The following is a 6,979-nucleotide window of genomic DNA, read 5'->3' on the forward strand; positions in this document are numbered from 1 at the left end:
TGACTTTTAATTTACATTTTTACGTGGCAGGATTAAAAATGATGGGCAATTCAAAAAAGGAAAAGTGGGATTTTACTCCTGTCTCGTGTCTTTAAAGGACCGGACCAACCGCATGCTCTCTGCAGCCTGTTTTTAGTTAAGTAAAAGGCTCATTCCAGGTGCTTTTCTTACATTTTCCATGCACCTCTAACAGTTTACTCTGCAGGAAATTAGGTAGGACTTGGGTCCATTGATTCTTCCATCCATTTTCTACTACTTATCTGGGTCTGGGGCGGTAGGGCAGCAATGTAAGAAGAGAGGCCCGGATCACGTGGCTCCTCAATCCATCTCAAAGGGATGGGATGGATTGAGGACACTCTTTGGAGGAAGCAGCATGTATGCATGAACTTATTCATTTGGTTATTACTCACAGCTTTGCCTTTAGGTGAGAGGCGACTTCTTAGCCTTTATGCTTGGCTCTATCTTCGCTATAGCGGTATGGCATCATGGTGCATCACTCAATCTCCTGCTCAAGTCTGCCCCCATGTGTGAGCAAGACTTCAAGATAATTGAACCCTATTGCTGCCCAGCCTCACACTTTTTCCAGCTTGGCTCCAAGGCCCTATCCTTCTCTGCACTTTGTATGAAATCCCATTGGGAGCCGTAAAAAGCAAAGACTTGAGTCTTACGTCACTAAATCGGAAACTTCAAAATCTTTGGCGGCGTCAAGTGGTGTCCATAAAAGTTATGAACAGAATCCAGAACAGAGTCCAACTCCTAACATCCTTTATCCCAAAGATGTAAGAATTTGAAAACGGCCCATGTAAAAATATTCTGTCAAGCTGATTTGTGTCATCACGCCTACATTACTTCACCTTCCATTACTTTCTCATGACGCCTTACTTTTTACTATTTCTTCCCATTAGTGTCAAATCTGAAAAACTCTCCCTGTGACATTTTCTCAGATGGTTTTGGTGTCCTGCAGCGCAGCGCATGTCCATATTGTGGACAGAAAACAATATTACTGTAGAAGCTGTTAGTGCGTCCTATTGGTCGGACAGATTGATCAGGAAGTGAAAACAGACGTGAAAAGCAGCGGCGTGAACATCAGGCCTGACTCGGTTTAACTTCTCAGCTTTTTCAGTGTAACTGATGATCGTCGATACTTTGGGTTCAGAATTTGTCTGATCACCTTCACATCCCATAAAAAACAATATCAATGCAACCATGTGCCAACTGTTACTAGCTTCCCTATTCTATCAGCAGCACAAATATGCTAGCTGCTACTGCTAACGCATACCGCTATGAAAGAAAGTGCAATTTTTAAAAATGCAACAAAAGCTAATTTTGTTTCTCAGCCAATATTAATCAAGGAACATGCAGATAGTGCACTGCGCTATTTGACCTGGCAGATCAGCTGACCTCAGTAGCAGCCAAGTTTAAGTTTCTTTAGCCTGCCCAAAACCTCTCCAACTGCAAGCAGCTTTGCAACCCACCTCACTTTCATTTCCTCCTTTTCACGCTGTGTCTGGCTTAATCAGCCTCTTGCCTGTTGTCACTGACGTCTGCTCTGTTCTGTGGTGGGGTCCGCCTAATAAACCACTAAATATAAATTAGTCCAGATGGAAAACCTCATCTTCTTTTGATGATAGCGGTCTTGATTTCAATCACTGGCCTGTTAGCAAGTTTTCTTTTTATCTGTCGTCAGAGTGAACAACAGCATAACTAGACACACCATAGACACTAGACAGCTCTGTGGTGTCAGCTAGACAGTTTTGTAACAGAGCTGCAAAGTTGCACATGATGACATTTTTGAAGTTTTTTTTGTTTTACTCCAACTTTATTAATTGCGTCTGAAAGCTGCAAAGCTAACAGCTGAGAAATGTATCTGAGGTCACTCCCTGTGGGTGGTAATGCATGTAGGTCATGTGGGACTTTGTCAGGCAGTCGTCGATCCCATTTGGTGTCACAAATTGCGAAAGTGTGTCAGCACAGGCAGCAGACACTGCAAGATTAAAAGCAAGCGAGTGGTTATCCCTGACAGAGAACATCTCGCCCTGACTACAGTTACATTTCCACCACAGAAGCATTCGTCTGCGTGTGCCACGTTCATATTTCCAAAGCAGAGACTCTTCTTTGTTTTATTTTTCTGTGCCTCTTGGTTTAAGGTGTCCCAACATCCTGACCTCGCTCCCAAAACGTTAGTTGAATATTAAACTTTTCTTGTAATTAATCCATCTGTGATTTGGGTTCATAATAAGTGAGTTAATGACACTAAAGTGGAGCCAAATGTGTCTGTGCTCTATATGATCAGGGTAACACCACCATATTATTTTGTTCTTTTTTTTAGGTCCTTTCATCTGCAGTATGTGCACTCTTGGTTACTAAGAGTGCACATACTGCAGATTCTGACTTTTTTTTTTAAGGTAAAATAAAAATTTTTTATGATGTTTAAAAAATTTCAAGACTGATTGTCATATCTCTTCTCACTTACTAACAGTCTGTGTAAGGGAAGTGATTGTTCTAATCTAAACGCTGCAAAACGACCAGCATACAGTTTAACCCAAGGAGGAGGAGGAGATATCAGATGCCTGCTGTGACTGGTGGATGTTTTTGCTCATATTCAACTTTGTAATTTTAAAAGTATTAACATGCCGTTTCTTTATTTTATAGGACGTCATCTGCAGTATTGCATCAACTTGAATTTGTATTTTTGGTAATAAAAACAGCAGAAATAAAATAAAATAAAAAGATTTTTGTTGTGTCTGTGAAAAGGACCCTTACTTGCACATCCAAGTAGTCAAGAGTCCATCGCTTCATGATCCGTTTGAAGTTTGGAGTTTGAACCTCACCTGTTCCATCCTACATGTTGTAATGTGGAGGCAACTTTGTTTCATATATTTTAAAGCCATGTAAAGTTAAAGTTCTTTTTTTGGGGGCTTTCAAATGTTCGGACTTTAAACCTTTCACCACCAGGTGGCATCATGTTACCAGTGGGTGGCCACAGGGGTGTTTTTAGGTGTTTACTGCTCTTTTTTTGTTTTTTGATTTCTTTTCCTTCTATCGTTGGTTCCTCGAGGCTTTTCCTTTTCCCTGCCTACCTGTGTAAATAGGAAAATGTTCTTATTGTTAAAATAGGTTAACTTGACTCACTACACCATCTTGTGGTACATATCAGTATTGCAGAAAGACACAGCCTAGTCCTGTGGCTTAATTTTGACTTGTGTGATGTTCCCGTGCAGCCAATGACAAAGCCGATTCAAATGGCCAATTCTGCGAGCATTTAAACCTGCGCTGGTGTGTTTCTGTTGCTCTGCTGCAAAAATCTAGTTGCCTGTAGAGCAGGGGTGTCGAACTCCAGTCCTCGAGGGCCTGCAAGTTTTAGATCTCAACCTGGATCAGCACTCCTGAAACAAATGATGAGCTCATTACCAGGCCTCTGGAGAACTTCAAGACATGTTGAGGAGGTCATTTAGCCATTTAGATCAGCTGTGATGGATCAAGGACACATCTAAAACCTGCAGGACACCGGCCCTCGAGGCCTGGAGTTTGACATCTGTGCTGTAGAGTTTCAAGTAGAGCCGCTCTCTTCCACTAAGAAAAAATAGCAGCAGAAGAATAATTAACAGTAAACATACCTACAGCGCAGATTTAGCACAGAAGCATAAATCCGCCTTCATTCACCAGTTTTATCTTATCGGCACAGCACATGAATGTGTTGAACACTGAGCCATAATAGTTGCTTCTTCACATTCTACTGACAGCTTGAGGGAATTTTAAATGGTTTAAAATATGGTTATCATTCCAGTGTTATCCTGCTGGAAGCGGCCATCAGAAATGGGTACACTTTGGTCATAAAGGGATGGACATGGTCAGCAACAGCACTCTGGTGGGGTTTGGGGTTTAAAAATGCTGATTAGGTACTAAGGGTCTCAGCGTTTGCCATAAAATTCCCACTGATATAAGGCAGGATGACAACGATTTCCTAAAACTACTATTGTACAGTTTTGGTGACCCTGTGTGAATTGTAGTCTCCATGCCATGCTCAAAATCACTTAAACCACCTTTCTTCTCCATCTTGATGCTCCATCTGAACTTGAGCAGGTCGTCTAGACTACACCTCAGTGTCTAAATGTATGTTGCTGCCATGTAATTGGCTGTTTAGACACTTGCATTAACGTGCAGCCAAACTGGTGTACCTAATAAAGTGTGAATAACACGTTAAAGATGTGCACAACATTCACACAGGGTCGTGTTTTTAAACTTTCTCCTACGGTGTGTGTGTGTGCGTCTTTTTCATGAACATTTCTTCGCACAGCATTATAGATGAGCATCGTTTTTGTTTTGCATTTTGCTTAAAAAATGTATTAAAGTAACCCAGAGGACACCTCATTACAATGTTATGCAAGTCTGTTCAAAAGGTTACCATTTAATTAAATCTGTTGGACACATGGGAGAAAAATTCAAAAGCAGCTGAAGCAGAGCTTTTGCAAGCGTTCTCGAAAACAACTTTAGAAGTCAGCTGAGGTACGCAGCTGGTTGCATACCTCGGTGTGACCGAGCCGTATTCCAGCCATAAACAAAATCACTCTTGCTCGCTTTTATATATACTGTACAAGATGCACTGCGAAATACAGTACCTCAAGGTTCAACAGTGCAGTGATGAGCTTTGCTAGTGTCTCTCATCACTTTGCAGAATTGCAGACATCGACCTCTTCTACTTTAAAGGGAAAAAAGTCTATTTCTGTAATCCCTTTGGCTTTAACATGGAAGTCTGACCATACAAACATGGGAAAAAAAAACCCTTCCAGTCTATTCATTTCTTTACTGGATCAAGTTTTCTACATAAACCTTTTAAGTGCCCAGCATGAAAGTGGAGATCAAGGCAAAGAAAAAAAAGAAATTGAAATGAGGCAAAGAAAGAAACAAGGGTGAAGATGGAGCAAGTAGTCGGAGATACTGTGGAATCAGTTGAAAAGACTCTTGCACCGCTCTGCTTTTCAACTTGTTTAATGGATCATTCTCAGATTTCCTTGCTCTATGAACCTTGTTTTGTGTTCCAGTGAGTAAAAAGGAAGAGGATTTTCAATCCCAAGCTGGCTAAAGAGAGTCAGATTGGCCACAGTGGGAGAGAGACGAGGGTTATCTTTAATGGGCCATCTTCCTGCAGTCGCACTCCCTAGCTTTGGATGACAGGACTTTGAGAAATGAAAGGAGCAGAGAGGGAGGAAAGGGCAAATTTGGACTCGTGTATGTGTACCCACGGAAGGAGCTAAAGGGCCAGAGTCAGAGAGCGTGGTCATTAAACAATCTGTTTTCTTCTCCAATAATCCTCCTTACCCATAAGAATCCGGCCAATTTATTTTCCTAAATCTCTTTGATAATCTTCAGGTCTTTCAAGTTAGCCCATGCACAAACACGCTCTCCTTTCCATCTGAATGCCCTCAGCACTCTCCCACTAGACCTGCCCGCTGTCTTCAGGGAGCGCCTGGCAGTGCTGTCTGTGAATGTTTTGGTTTCTTTGTGTCGAGCCTCCAGTTCTTATGGCTGTGTAGGAGATAAAAAGCGACATTTAAAGGATAACTCACACATCACACATCACAATGTAAACAGTTAAAGTCCGGACCTTGGCACCAGTGATGTCACCCATCAGTTTTGAACTTTGCATTTTAAAGTCTCAATGTGGAGGCTGTTTTTATGGAGCTAAAAGTGGCCATATTTGGATGACAGAATGGAGCGCTCGAGCTTTTTTACTGAGCTGTACTCATAACCTGTACTTATGCACAGACACATGCACCTACTAATTAATGTGGCCTAACAAACAGATAAAATCCTCAAGTTTCACTCACCGAAACTGAAGCACACACTTTTTAGACAGCCTGTTCTGCACAGCGGGGCAAACAGTTCAATTTAACTCACTCATATTAGAAGTGTTTCCTTTCTGTAGTGAGTTTCAAGTGAAGATACGTGGAGGTAACTGAACTTCATGGCATTTCCATGTTGGCCTTATTATGTAATAGTGAGGCTCCAGCTACAACCCGCCAACTTTAATGAAACCTGCACACAGTGATGTGTCCTCACTCAATTTTGCTCAATGTCAAGGTCATATTTGTTGTTTTACTGGTACTTTTTAGTCAGATTTGAGTGAAATTGGATACATTTGCCCGAGGTATGACTGTTTGCAAGCTTGTTGCAAGCAACACCAATACTTACTGTATATGTTTCTTTCTGTACTTCACACATGACCATAGTAACATATTAGCTTATTAATAACCTGTGAACTGTGACGGATCATGAGCTGGATGAGCTACCACATCAATAACCTTCTGGTTTGACCACTTTGACCACTTGAACCATAGAAAACTGAAAAGAAGGACATAGTCATGGAAACACACGGGCTGCTGAACTCTTGAAAAGTTAGTTTTAAGTCCTTTAGCTAATTCCACTCACTTCCAGTGGACAGAGGTGAGGGCAGAAATGTCAATGACGGACACATTTGAAAGAAAACGTATGTGCCTGATAGCAGCAGATAGACACGGCATCATCTGAACCGACCTTTTAAAGCAGAAGGTTTCAGTTTAGAAAACGTCTCAGTCACACAGTTGTGTATGACTTAAGTCACTATGATCGTTCTTTAAAAAAAACCACAAACAGCATCAGATTCAACCTTCTGCCCTTAAATGTTAATCTCAAATCCATTCCTCTTGAGTCTGACAGATTTCTCATTAATCTCTGTCAAACTAGAAAAAGTGTTAGCAAACCAGCGACGCTGTGATCACCGTGAACTTTATTATGTGTAGTGTTTCTGAACAATATCAGCGTGTTTAGTCTAAACCGCTGGTGAAAGTTCTTGAGTCAGGACATTTTTCTGTCATCAGTTGTCTCTTTGGGTATAACGTGCAGTAGACGGTATTTGTTGTTTTGCATCATATAAGCAAAATATTCTAGCCTCCTTCTCTTGATTGTAGTGAGAATTATTGTCTTTTTGCTCATATGACAC

The sequence above is a fragment of the Diplotaxodon limnothrissa genome, linkage group LG1, assembly GCF_057381915.1.
Source record: "Diplotaxodon limnothrissa isolate DT_005_m linkage group LG1, D_limnothrissa_male_GT1.1, whole genome shotgun sequence".
Taxonomy (NCBI): Eukaryota; Metazoa; Chordata; class Actinopteri; order Cichliformes; family Cichlidae; genus Diplotaxodon; species Diplotaxodon limnothrissa.